Genomic DNA, 14,892 nt, shown 5'->3' with positions numbered 1-14,892 from the left:
TCATCTTCTAACCAGGAACGGCTTGGAAGGTCAGAAAGAGGAAGCTGCTGTGCTGATACGGGAGTGGAGCGAACCCCACAATCACACTGACACAGATCCAGTCCCAGGAAGTCCTCACCAGAGAAGCAGACCCCCCCCCCCCCCAGAGCCTCTGAATCAGCTGAAGCACTATTGTTGTCTGGAACAAAGCTCACAGTATGGTGAGAGGGCTGAGCCCTAGGCAGGGGGGAGAATACAGGGGTCTATGTTGCTGCTGAGGCAGAACTTGGGTTTTTCAAACCTTTTGGGAACAAGGAAGTAGGCTTGAGTAGCAGTGGCCCAGGTGGGGATGGGGCACAGGTTCATCAGAGCTGACAACCACAACCCACAAAGCTGATTAGCAAGTTGTTCTGGGGTCATCTACAGACCTTGGAACAGGCCAGGTGAGTGAATAACCTGATCCTCCTTAAATCACACCACCTGGGACTTCAGAAGCTTGGGATACTGAAGCCTGGAAACATTGCACCACTTTAAGGAGCTAAAAGTCAAGTAAAAGGAAGGCAAGATGAGGAGACAGAAAAAGGTGAGGACCATAGAAAGTTTCTTCATTGACAAGGAAGATTGAGGTGCACCCTCAGAGGAAGATTTCAACGACGGGGGCCCTATATCTAAAACTTCCAAGAAAAAATGAATTTGTCTCGGGCTATAGAGGGGCTCAAAAAGGACTTTGAAGTTAGAGAGGTAGAGGAAAAAAATGGAAAGAGAAATGAGGGTGATGCAGGGAAGACATGAGAAAAAAGTCAACAGCTTGAAAAGCCAAATTGACTAAATTGAAAAGGAGATACAAAAGCTCTCTGCTGAAAATTATAGCCTAAGAATTAGGATTGAACAAATGGAAGCTAGTGAATTTGTGAGAACCCAACACACAATAAAGCAAATCCAAATGAATAAACAAAAAAGCCAATGTAAAATATCTTCTTGAAAAAACTGCTGACCTGGAAAATAGGTCCAGGAGAGATCATTTTAAAATTACTGGTCTACCTGAAAACCATGATCAAGGAGAGAGCTTAGATATCATCTTCCAAGAAATTGTCAGGGAAAATTGCCCTCATATTCTAGAAGCAGAAAATCAAATAGAAATTGAAAGAATCCACTGATCACTTCCAGAAAGAGATCCTAAAAGGAAAACTCCTAGCAATATTATAGCCAAATAGATCTAATTAAAAGAGATAAGGAAGGAAACTCCATCTTGGTAAATTATATGACAGAAAATAAAGTAATACTAAACATGTATGTGCCATGTTGTATAGCATTCAAATTCTTAGAGGAGAAGTTAAGTGAGTTATAGGAGGAAATAGACAGCAAAACTAAACTATTGCAGGATCTGAACCTTCCCCTCTAAGAATTAGATAAATTTAACCATGCAATAAATAAAAAAGAAGCTAAAGCATGTTAGAAAAATTAGATATGATAGATGTCTGGAGAAAACTAAATGGGGATATAAAGGAATATACCTTTTCCTCAGAGGTACATGGCACACACTCAAAAAATGACCATGTATTAGGGCACAAAAAAACTAATAGTCAAATGTAGAAAGGCAGAACTAGTAAATGCATCATTTTTAGATCATGGTGCAATAAAAATTACTTGTAATAAAGATCCATGGGAAGGGAGACTGAAAATTAATTGGAAATTAAATAATCTCATCATAAAGAATGAGTGGATCAAACAACAAATCATTGAAAAATTCAATAACTTCATCAAAGAGAATGGCAATAATGAGACAATATACCAAAATCTATGGAATGCAGCCAAAGCAGGGCATAGGGGAAATTTTATATCTCTAAATGCTTACATGAATAAAAAAGAGAAAGAAGACATCAATGAATTGGACATGCAACTCAAAAAGCTAGAAAAAGAACAAATTAAAAATCCCCAATTAAAGACTAAATTGGAAATCCTGAAAATCAAAGGAAAAATTAATAAAAGTGAAAGCAAGAAAACTATAGAATTAACCAATAAAAAACTAAGATCTCATTTTATGAAAAAAATCAATAAATTAGATAAACCTTTGCTTAATTTGATTAAAAAAACCTAAAGAAGACAATCAAATTACCAGTATCAAAAATGAAAGAGGCAAATTCACCACCAAAGAAGTGGAAATCAAAGCAATAATTAGGAGCTATTTTCCCAAATATATGCCAACAAATTTGAAAATATAAATGAAATATATAAATATTTATAAAAAAACAAATTTCCCAGGTTAACTGAAGAGGAAATGAAATCCTTAAATAAGCCCATCTTAGAAAAAGAAATTGAACATGCCAACAATGAATTACCTAGGAAATAATCTCCAGGGCCACAAGAGTTTACAAGTGAATTCTATGAAATATTTAAAGAATATTTAATTCCAATAATATGCAAAGTATTTGGAAAAATAGGTGAAGAAAGAACTCTACTAAATTTCTTTTATGACTCAAATATGGTGATGATACCTAAACTAGACAGAGCAAAAACAGAGAAAGAAAATTACAGAACAATTTCCTAATGAATATTGAAGCAAACATCTTAAATAAAATATTAGCAAGAATATTATAGCAATTCACCAGGAAAAATACAGTATGACCAGGGGGGATTTATTCAAGGAATGCAAGCCTGGTTCAACATTTGGAAAACTATCAAGATAATCAACCACATCAATGACAAAACTTACCCAAAGCATATGCTTATCTCAATAGATGCAGAGAAAGCATTTGACAAAAATACAACAATCATTACCATTAAAACACTAGAGAGCATAGGAATAGGTGGTCATTTCCTTAAAACAATAAGCAGTATCTACCTAAAACTATCAGCAAACATTAGATGTAACAGGGATAAGTTAGTGGCATTCCCAATAAGATCAAGAGTGAAAAAGGTATGGCCATTATCACCTCTATTAAATAATATTGTACCAGAAATGTTAGCTTTAGCAATAAGAAGAAAAAGGATTTGAAGGAATTAGAAGAGTCAAGGAGGAAACAAAACTCACTCTTTACAGATGATATGGTGGTATACTTAGAAAATCCTAAAGAATCAATTAAAAATTACTTGAAACAATTAACAGCTTTAGCAAAGTTGCAGGATATAAAATAAATCCACATAAATCATCAGCATTTCTATACATGACCACCAGCAGCAAGAGATAGAGAAATTCCTTTTGAAGTAACTGTAGACAAATCAAAATACTTGTAAGCCTACGTGTCAAGACAAACCCAGGAATTCTATGAACACAATTACAAAACACTTCTCACACAAATAAAATCAGATCTAAATGATTGGGAAAATATCAATTGCTCATGAGTAGACTCAGTTAATACAATAATAACAATGTAATAAATATACCTAAATTAATATACTTTCCAGTGCCATAGCAATCAGACTACCTGAAATTATTTTAGAGATTTAGAAAAAATAATAACAAAAGTCATCTGGATTTTCAAAAGATCAAGAATATCAAGGGAACTAATGAAAAAAAAAAATGCACAGCAAGGTGGGTTAGCCCTACCAAGTCTGAAGCTATGCTATAAAGCTTCAGTCATCAAAGATTTTGGGACTGGGTAAGAAATAGAGTAGTGGATCAATGGAACAGTTTAGGCACAGGAGACACAATAGTAAATGACTACAGTAATCTACTGTTTTGATATACCATAAAATTCCAGCTTCTAGTATAGGAACTCTGTATTTGACAAAAACTGCTGAGAAAACTGGAAGATATTATGGTAGAAACTAGTCATAGACCAACATCTTATATACCAATATAATGTAAAAAAGAGTACAAGATTTAGACATAAAGGGTAAATTAAGAAAGGAAGGAGTAGTTTACCTCTCAGATCTATTAAGAGGAAAACAATTTATGTCCAAATAGTAGATAGAGATTATTATGAAATGCAAGATGGATGATCTTACCCACATGTACAAAAATATTTATAGCTGCTCTTTTTGTGGTGGCAAGGAACTAGAAGTTGAGGGGATGCCCATCAATTGGGGAATGGCTGGAGAAGTTGTGGTATTTGAATGTAATGGAATACTATTGTGCTGTAAGAAACAATGAGCAGGAGGAATTCAGAGAAACCTGGAGGCTCTTGTGTGGGCTGATGATGAGTGAGATGAGCAGAACCGGAACATTGTACACAGTATCATCAGTATTGTGTGTTGACCTACTGTGATGGACTATATTCTTCTCACCAATTCAATATTACAGAAGAGTTCCAGGGGGACTCATGATGAAAGAGGATCTCCAAATCCAGGAAAAAAAAAAAAAAAAGAATTGTTGAGTATAGATGGTGATCGAACCATACTATTTCTTTTGTTTTTGGTGCTGTTTTTTTCTATTTTGAGGTTTTTCCTAATTGCTCTGATTTCTTTCTTATAATATGACTAATGCAGAAATATGTTTAATGTTATGTATATATATGTATATATATGTGTGTGTATATATGTATATATACATATATATGTATATATACACATACATACATACATACATACATACATACATACATACATACATATATATATATATATATACACCTACATCAGATATCAGATTACCTGCTGTCTAGGGGACAGGGGAGGGAGGGGAGGGAGGAAGAAAATTCTGAAATTGGAAAGCTTGTATAAACAAAAATTGAGAACTATCTTTACATGTAACTGGAAAAAATATTAAAAATACTTTATTAAAAAGATGGATGACTTACATTAAAATAAAAAGTTTTTGTTTGGACAGAAGCAATGTAGCCAAAATTAGAAGGGCGACAGAAAGCTGGGAAAAAATTTTTACAATCGGTATTTCTGATAATGGCCTCATTTCTAAAATATAATGTAAATAAATAAAACTCATTGGAATGGAAGTCATTCCCCAATTGAGAAATAGTCAAATGATATTTACAGGCCAGATTTGAACTCAGGTACTCCTGACTTCAGGGCCGGTGCTCGATCCACTGCATCACCTAGCTGCCCCTTTTAAATTACTATTGATTAAAGAAATGCAAATTAAAACAACTCTGAGGTACCACCTAACACCTATCAGATTGGCTAATATGACAAAAAAAGGAAAATAACAAATTTTGGAGAAGCTGTAGAAAAATTGAAACACTAAAGCATTGTTGGTGGAGATGCGAACTGACCTAATCATTCAAGAGAGCAATTTGGAACTATGCCCAAAGGGCTATGAGACAGTGCATACCCTTTGATCCACTAAAACCACTACTAGCTCTGCATCTCAAAGAGATCAAAGAAGAGGGGAAATGGCCTACATGTCCAAAAATATTAATAGCAGCTCTCTTTTTGGTGGCAAAGTATTTGAAATCAAGGGAATGTCCATCAATTCGGAAATGGCTAAACATGTTGTGGTACACAAAAGTAATGGAATACTATTGTGCTGTAAGAAATGATGAGCTTGAGGATTACAGAGAAACCTGGAAAGACTTACATGAACTGATGCAGAGAGGAGCAGAACCAGCAGAACATTGTACATCTTAAGAGCAACTTTGTGCTATGATCAACTGTGATAGACTTTGCTCCTCTCTGCAGTTAAATAATCCAAAACAATTTAAATGAACTCATCATAGAAAATCTTCTCCACATCCAGAAAAAAAAACCAACAACTGTTGATTCTCTCTCTCTCTCTCTCTCTCTCTCTCTCTCTCTCTCTCTCTCTCTCTCTCTCTCTCTCTCTCTTCTCTCTCTCTCTCTCTCTTCTTACAGGATAGTGAGGGTTAAGTGACTTGCCCAGTGTTACACAGCTATTAAGTTTCAAGTGTCTGAAGCCTGAATCTAGCACTGGTGCTTTATCCTCTGTGCCAACTAGCTGCCCCCAGAACTGTGGATTCTTAATGCAGATTGAACCACACATACTGTTTCTACTTTTGTTTTTGTCTTTTGTTTTTTGAGGTTTTTCCCTTTTGTTCTGATTCTTCTTTCACAACATGACTAATGAAGTAATATATTTAATGTGATTGTATATGTATGTAATGTATATATAAAATGTGATTGTGTGTCTGTATAGATGTATGTGTGTATATACACACATGTGCACACACATATACACACATATATGTGCATATACATACATATATATACATATATATACACACACATATATACATACATATATATATATATATATATATATATATATATATATATATACATATATATATAATTTTGGAGTTAAAAATCCTATGAAAACAAATGTTGAAAAGTATACTTACATGTAACTGGAAAATAATAAAATACTTCTATAATATTTAAAAACAAACCCTGAATTTTGGCTCAGCAGTTATGAGCTGCTATGTCACTGTAGATAATTTATTTGACCTTTTAATGCCTTAATACTCAGAATATTTTGTTTCAAGAACTCTGAAGGTGGCTGAAGTAGCCACTATGGAGCACTTAGATTTGGTCATATGTCAAAAATGCCAAGGTCATCCACTACACCTGAGGCCATTTCCAGTTGTGCTGACTTTTACCGTGCCACTAGATTTTGAAGACTCTTGAAGAGAGAATGAGGCTGATAAATTTGCACAAATCTGCCCCACTTAAATCCAATTCACATAATTGTCATGTGAGCAACCCATGATGTCACTGGTCTATTTTGAAAATTAAGGATGAACAACAGCAACAACATCTTGGAGTGATAAAATGAGAATGCTAATAGTGACACCATAAATTAGAATAACATTCTGTATATGTTCCCATGAAACAAAAATGCATACACACACACATGTGGGAAATAGGTGTCATATAGAGCAATGGGCTTCTGTCTCATAAACCTAATTGCTATGTTTCCCTGAGCAAGTCTCTTAACCCTTTTTTCCATCACTTCCTCTGGAAATTGTATTGGAGAAGAAAATGGGAAACTACTCCAATATCTTTGCCAAGAAAAGTGCAAAACTATTTCAGAAGAAGTCAGACAAAATCGAAATGATTCAACAACCACCACAGAATGTTATATGTGTATAATATGTGTGTATTTGTTAATTGTTGTAACAACACTAAATTAGCAATCAGCAAGGAAAAATAGGCTTTATCATTAGTGAAATGGAATTATTGGGAAGTTAAAACTTCAGCTAGAAGACATATGATAAATTAGCATTTGAGCCAAGAGTAGAATTTCTCCTATTTTCAGAACTCTGGCCTATTTTGCTACACACCAGGGATATATGAGAACTCTCATGTAAAGTTAACAATTATTTTTCAGTTCACTTGGTTCCAAACTATTAATGCTGGGTCAAGTGATTTGTTTATCAGTTTGAAATAGACTTATGTTCAGTTTGAAACAAAAGTTATCTTTTCTTTAAAAGAAAATAAAAAAAAACAGTCTCTTAAATCTGTAGCATTAGTATTATAAAGTTCTATTCCACATGATGGAAATGAGCATTGTAAAAATCATTCAAAATGTTAATTTTTGTATGTTGGCAGGGGATTTAAAAATAGAAGGTTTGCCTCAATACAGAATAAAAAAAATTAAACGGTCTTAAGCAAAATAAAGGAAAAAGTCTGTTTGAAATTTTACTTGCTTGGCTTCAAATATATGCTGGATTTTAAAAAATTATCTTTGAGATATAGCTGAAAACATTAAGTAACATAAAATGAAGAACTGTGTAGAAAGATTTTTTTTTTTTTGCATCAGGGATGATAGAACATATATTGAGTGGGGTGAATATTATGAAGCCTACTAAGCAAAAATGACATTTATAATGGACAGGATTTAAATTTAAAATCAACACCTGTGTATCTGAAAATATTTTACATCATTGTCAATATATTTTGCTTTAAAATATAATAAGGTATAAGGCACAATGGAGAGCATTTGACATTTGAGTATAACTGGAGGATAAGTAGCAATTAGTATGTAAAATAAAATTTTAGATGACCTTGAGAAAGTGAATTAACCAAAACAAAATAAAATTTAACAAATGATCTTAATGTGAGTCAATAATGTTATAGGATGCAAAAACAGCTTAATGATATATGATGCTTCATTAATACCACTACAGTATACAGGAAAAATAAAAGAGTAACTTTCAGTCAAGTGTTAGACTTGGAGTCAGGTAACCCTAAAGATCAAAGGCCACTTCTAATATTTAACATATATGTGAGCAAATACAAGTCATATTGCTCTGAGTTTCACTTTCTTTATCATTAAAATGGTCATAACAGTATTTATAATAGCTGCTTTTTAAGGAAGTTGTAAGATTCATATGAGATCATGTATGGAAAGTATATTTCCAACATTAAATTTATGTGTATATACACATATTATAAAATACATACAAACAAGAATGCATGTGTTGTATGCATCAGGCATCATCATCATTAACATTGCTGCTAATATGCTCAATTCAGAGAGTTGCATGAAGAGTTGCAGATAAATTGTAGCATGTTCAGAGAAGAGTATTCTTAACACATAGCAGACCCTATATGACTGTTATATGTCTTCTCCTCCCAATAAGAATATGTACATTTTTACTTATAGAATACTAAGGTCAAGGCATGTGGTTGGAATGTTCAGCTCTTACAGCATAAGATGATGGAAAGTATGCTGGATTGGAATTCAGAGAACCTTCTTTCAAATACTGGTTCTGCAACTTACTATGCCCCTGACCTTGAAAAAGTCAATTCTATTCCATGGTCTTCAATTATTTTTTTTTTCATCTCTGAATTTAATGACTACTAAGATTCCTTCCAGCTTAATATTTATTCTAAATCCATGCTAAAGAAAGTTTAAAATGTTTGCTATGGATTTACTATGTCCTCTGGTTGACTTATAAAAATAAATACATTGCTGGGAATTCACAGTCTATGTTGGGGGGGTGGGGTTGTTTTTGAAATGCAAAATACCAGAAAAGCCTTCTGAGGTGCCATAAGTGAAGGGAATCCCAAGTCCTACATACAGGTCTAAGTTTTCTGTGGGTTTTGTAAAACTTACTTCTTTGATATTTCTTTATCCAATGATATGTATGTCTGGGATAGAGCTGAGATGGCAGAGAAAAGCTGGGAAGTTCCCTGAGCTCTCCCAAGTTTACCTCACAAACAACATTCAATCAAGCTTTGGAATGGAATCTGGAGCTCCTGAAATTAAGTAGTGAAACAATCTTCCAACTTAAGCTAATTTAGAAGGACTTCAGAAAAGGTCTGTCTCACATGCCGAGAAAGGGGAGTGCAGTGCGTTACAAAGGTTGTCTGGGCAACCCAGCCTGAGGCTCTTAGTGACAGCAAAGAACATCACCTGAGGACCCTTGATCCTGGCCCCCAGCCACAATACAGAAAGCAAATTTCTAGGTAGGATATCCCCTCAAAACAGAGGAGGCTAAGCTAGGACACCAGAGAGTAGTTTTCAAGATGTCAGCCCCTGAGGCCTAAGAGAAAAATAAAAAAGAGAGTAATTAAGTCCTTGGCTACCAGCAAAAAAAGAACTGTTGGGTCAGTGGCCCCTATACCTCAGGAGCAGAGTTGAACTCTCAAAGTCTTGAAAAAGGCTCTTCAAGAACAAAAGACAAGTGGATCAAGGGTGGAGACAAGATGGTTTAGAGAAGACAGGAAGTAGCCTTAGAAAGCCCAGTTTCACTAAAAAACAACATTAAATCCAGCCTCTAAACTGATTCTGTAACTACAGAACCTACGAAAAGAAAGAGAGACACAATCTTCCAACTTGAGATAACTTACAATTCTTCAGGAAAGCTCTGTCTTACTTGGGTAAAAAGGGAGTACAGCTCAGCACAGCACAGTTCAGCAGAGCTCAGGGCACCACACTGCTGAGGGGCTTTGGGGAAGTCAACAGCATGCTCCTGGTCACAGCATAAATCTGTACCTGAGGTCCCTTGGTCCTGGCTCAGAAGGCTGGTGGCACAACAGGCCATTTGTGAGACCTGGCAGCCTTGGTTGAGAGGGCAAATAGCCAGCAAGAAAATCACCCACAGGGCAGTTGCAACTTGACCAAGCCATCCAAGCACAGGGAGCAGCCCAAGGCAGTAAGGAATCCAAAAGCCACAGAGGCCTCAGAGCAGAAAGCCAGTGACCATGCTTCTATGCCCCAGCACAAGAAGCTTGAAACAGTGGTGCCTGTGCACCAGAAGTAAATCTCAAATTTATAAGTTTAAAAATAGGCTACAATATGAGTAAGAAACAGAAAAGGACCCTCACAACTGACAGCTTCTATATCAACAGGGAAGACCAAAATAGAGACTCAGACAAGGACAATACAGTCTAAATGCCTACATGTGAAGTCTCAAGTGGGAATTTGAACTGGTATCAGGATGAAAAAGCCTTCTTAGAAGAGCTCAAAAAGACTTTTAAAAATAAAATGATGGGGGCCGCTAGGAGGCATAGTGGATAGAGCACTGGCCCTGGATTCAGGATGACCTGAGTTCAAATCTGGCCTCAGATACTTAACAATTATAAGCTGTGTGACCCTGGGCAAGTCACTTAACCCCAATTGCCTCACCAAAAATAAAATAAAATAAAATGAGGGAGGTAGAAAAAATACGGGAAAAGAAATGAGAGAAACAAGAGTTACACTAGAAAAAGAAACACAAAATTTGACTGAAGAAAACAATTCCTTAAAAAAAAATTGGTGAAATAGGGAAAATGTATGAATGGAAAATGAATTGCAAAAGCTTACTAAGGAAAATAATACCTTAAAAATTAGAATTGGGCAGATAGACGTTAAAAACTCCATGTGGGGGCAGCTAGATGGTGCAGTGAATAGAGCACCGGCCCTGGATTCTTACTAGCTGTGTGACCCTGGGCAAGTCATTTAACCCCAATTGCTGCACTAAAAAACAAAAACAAAAACAAAAACAAACTCCATGTGACACCAACAATTCATCAAGCAGAATCAAAAGACTGAAAAAATAGAAGAAAATGTGAAATACCTCATTGGAAAGACAGCTGACCTGGAAAACAGATCCAGGAGAGATCATTTGAAAATTATTAGACTACCTCAAAGCCATTATAAAAAAAATAATAAATATGTGTCTAGGCACCATATTCCAGGAAATTATCAAGAACTGCCCTGATATTGTAGAATCAGAGGAAAAAAAATCATCAGTGAAAGAATACACAAATCACCACCTGATGGAGAACACAAAAAGAAAATTCCAAGGAATATGGTAGACAAATTCCAAAATTATCAGGTGAAGGAGAAAATACTACAAGCATCCAGAAAGAAACACTTTAAATATCATGCAGCCACAGTCAGCATTACACAGGACCTGACAGCTTTAACTTTAAAGGATCACAAGGCTTGGAATATGATATTCCAGAAGGCAAAGGAGCTTGGATTTCAACCAAGAATCAACTACCCAGTAAAACTGAGCTTTATCTTTCAGAATGAAAGATGGACATTCAATGAAATAGGTAATTTCCAATGTTTCCTGAAGAAAAGACCAGAACTGAACAAAAAAATCTGATTTTCAAATATAGAAATCAATAGAAGTATAAAAAGATAGACATCTTCCCTCATGAATGTCAATGCAAAAATTTTAAATAAAATATCAACAAAGAGAATGAAGCAATTCATTACCAAGAAAATACACTATGATGAGGAGGGATTTATACCAGGAATACAAGGCTAGTTCAACATTAGGGTAACTATCACCATAACCCCATCAATACCAAAACTAATCAAAATCATGTGATTATCTCAATAGATTTAGAGAAAGCTGTTGATAAAATACAGCATTCATTTCTATTAAAAGCACTATAGAACAGAGGAATAAGTGAAGCTTTCCTTAAAATAATAAGCAGTATCTACCTAAAACTATCAGTAAATTTTACATGTAATTGACATAACTTAGAGGCATTCTCCATTATCACCTCTACCATATAATAGTGTACTAGGGATGTTAATTTTAGCAATAAGAAAAGAAAAAGGAATTAAAGGAATTAGAATAGGCAATGAGGAAACAAAACTTTCACTTTTTGCAGAAGATATGGTTGTATACTTAGAGAATCCTAGATAATCAACTAAAAAACTATTTGAAACAATTAACAAATATAACCAACGTTGCAGGATATAAAATATATCCACATAAATCATCAACATTTCTATACATGACTAATGTGGTAAAATTAAATTCGGGCCCCCACACTAGCAAAGCTCAACAACAAGAAATATACAAAGAAATTCCATTTAAAGTAACTGTAGACATGGGGCACAGTGGATAAAGCACCAGCCCTGGATTCAGGAGAACCTGAGTTCAAATTTGGCCTCAGACACTTGACACTTACTAGCTGTGTGACCCTGGGCAAGTCACTTAACTCACTGGCTGGCCAAAAAAACCAAACAAAGAATGAATGAATGAATGAATGAATGAAGTAACTGCAGACAATATTAAATACTTGTGAGTCTACCTGCCAAAACAAACCCAGGAACTCTATGAACACAATTAGAAAGCATTTTTCACACAAATAAAATAAGATCTAAAAATTGGAACATTTCAATTGCTCATGGATAAGTCAAGTTAATAGAAAAAATGATAATTTTACCTATATTAATTTATTTATTCAGTGCCATACCACTCAGAACACCTAAAATTATTTTATAAAGATTGGAAAAAATAAGAGAATTCATCTGGAAGAACCAAAGTTCAAGAATAGCAGTGGAACTGAAGGAAGGAAATGCTCAGGAAGGTGGGCTAGCAGTCCCAAATCTGAAACTATACTATAAAGCAGCAGACATCAAAGTTATTTTGTACTGGCTAAGATATAGTGTGGTGTATAAATGGAATAGTTTAGGCACAGGAAAAACAGTAGCAAATGACTATAGCAACCTACATTTTCATAAACCCAAAGACTCCAGCTTCTGGTATAGAAACTCAGTATTTTGACAGAAACTGCTGGGAAAATGGGAAGATATTATGCCAGAAACTAGGCATAGACCAACATCTTACACTGTATACAAAAATAAGGTCAAAATTGGTATATGATTTAGACATAAAAGGTGATACCATAGGTAAATTAGGAGAGGGATAGTTTTCCTCTCATATCTATGGAGAGGAGAGCAATTGATGTCCAAACAAGAGATAGAGAATATTATGAAATGTAAAATGGAAGATTTTGATTACATTAAATTAAAAAGTTTTTGTAGCTAACAGTAGAAGGAAAGCAGAAAGCTAGGAAACAAATGTTACAGCCAGTGTTTTTGATAAAGTCCTCATTTCTAAAATATATAGGCAACTAAGTAACATTTAAAAGAATGCAATTCATTCCCCAATTGAGAAATGGTCAAAGGATATGAACAGGCAGTTTTCAAATGAAGAAATCAAAGCTCTCTATTGCCACATGAAAAAAAAAAAAAACTAGCTGTTTCAATGAAGAGGTGGGATAAGTGTCACCTCAGCTTGTCCACATTACATCATTGTAGGTGAGATCAGTTCTCAGATGATGGGATTATTCTTCAGACAATGGCAGTTACTACAGCAGTTTTAAATTGATAAGACACCATCAGTTTAATCAGGTTTCTTTATAAAGCAGGTAATGGGTGAAGCTACAAAGATGGGGGTATAAATCACAAAAGACAAGGGCAGAGGTAGAAGCCAGAATAACAGAACTAAATGACCTGAGATTACCTGAATAAACCTACCTTTGTAAGAATTTTACTCACAGGAGAATATTATATCTATGCTACCTTGATTATGCCTTATCAAAAATAAATTAAAATCAATTTTTAATTTCACTCTATCCAATCCACTTGTTTTACAATTTTTCCCCAATTCAGTTTTTCCTTATAAATTATATAGCCCTTTCTCCCTTTCATCTCTGTTTCTTGTAAAAATCTTTTGTTATAAAATTCCTTTTGTCCTGGTTATCCAATCAACCAATGAAACAAACACAGAACTTAACAAGTGCCTATTCAATTTCAGACATGGTCATTGGTACATGCTGTTGTTCAGTCATTTCATTCATGTCCTACTCTTTGTGGACCCTTTGATTTTCATGGCAGAAATATGGAAATGGTTTGCCATTTACTTCTCTAGTTTATTTAACAGATGAGGAAACTGAAGCAAACAGGGTTAAGTGACTTAATTGGCCTAGAGTCACACAGCTAGTACCTATGAGTGTGTCTGATATGGGAAACTATAAATCAGTGCATAAATAATGGTTCTCTAATTATAACTGAAGTATAAGTTCTATATGAATATATGGATCACCTGGATTTTATGGAGATGTCTTCTTTTCCAAAAGTATTTTTTATGAAACTCTGGATTAATAGGATTAACAGGAACAAAATATCCTTCAAGTGAACTTCAAAGTGAACCCAGATGTCTAGCAGATAAAAGACCCTACCTAGTAACTTCTTTGCCCTCAAGATAGTAAGTCCCTATTTTATGGTGACATCTGGACATCCTCATCCTTGCCAAACCCTTTTCTTTTTTGAATCCTATAATCTTATCATGATGTTTCTGTATTTCCTCCATATTTATCATAACTGAAATTGTTAAACTGTTTTTTGCTTCTGGGTTGATTTTTGTATCATAGTATTGAAATTGAAAACACCCTGTAATCAGTGGACAAAATACCTTATATACCCTCAGAAAGAGGGGGGTCTCTAAGCTCCCTTCTTAGGAGGGAAGTCTCCACATGATCATGTTTTCTTTCTTTTTGGGATGAAATAAATTGTTATTATGTTTTTCATATCCATTTTCTCATCTGGTTTCTGTGTGGCACCTACATCTGGTAGGAGAGGCAGAAATAGACTTCTTTGATCTGGGTGAACAAATTGTAGGAGATATTATTGATATCTCTGATCTACTTATTATCTTATAGGAGGATGAGTACAAGAACTATATTTAATATTATATGGGGGCACCTAGGTGGCTCAGTGGATAGAGTACCAGCCCTGGATTCAGGAGGACCTGAGTTTAA

This window comes from Dromiciops gliroides, chromosome 3, assembly GCF_019393635.1.
Source record: "Dromiciops gliroides isolate mDroGli1 chromosome 3, mDroGli1.pri, whole genome shotgun sequence".
Taxonomy (NCBI): Eukaryota; Metazoa; Chordata; class Mammalia; order Microbiotheria; family Microbiotheriidae; genus Dromiciops; species Dromiciops gliroides.
This window is presented reverse-complemented; position numbering follows the sequence as displayed.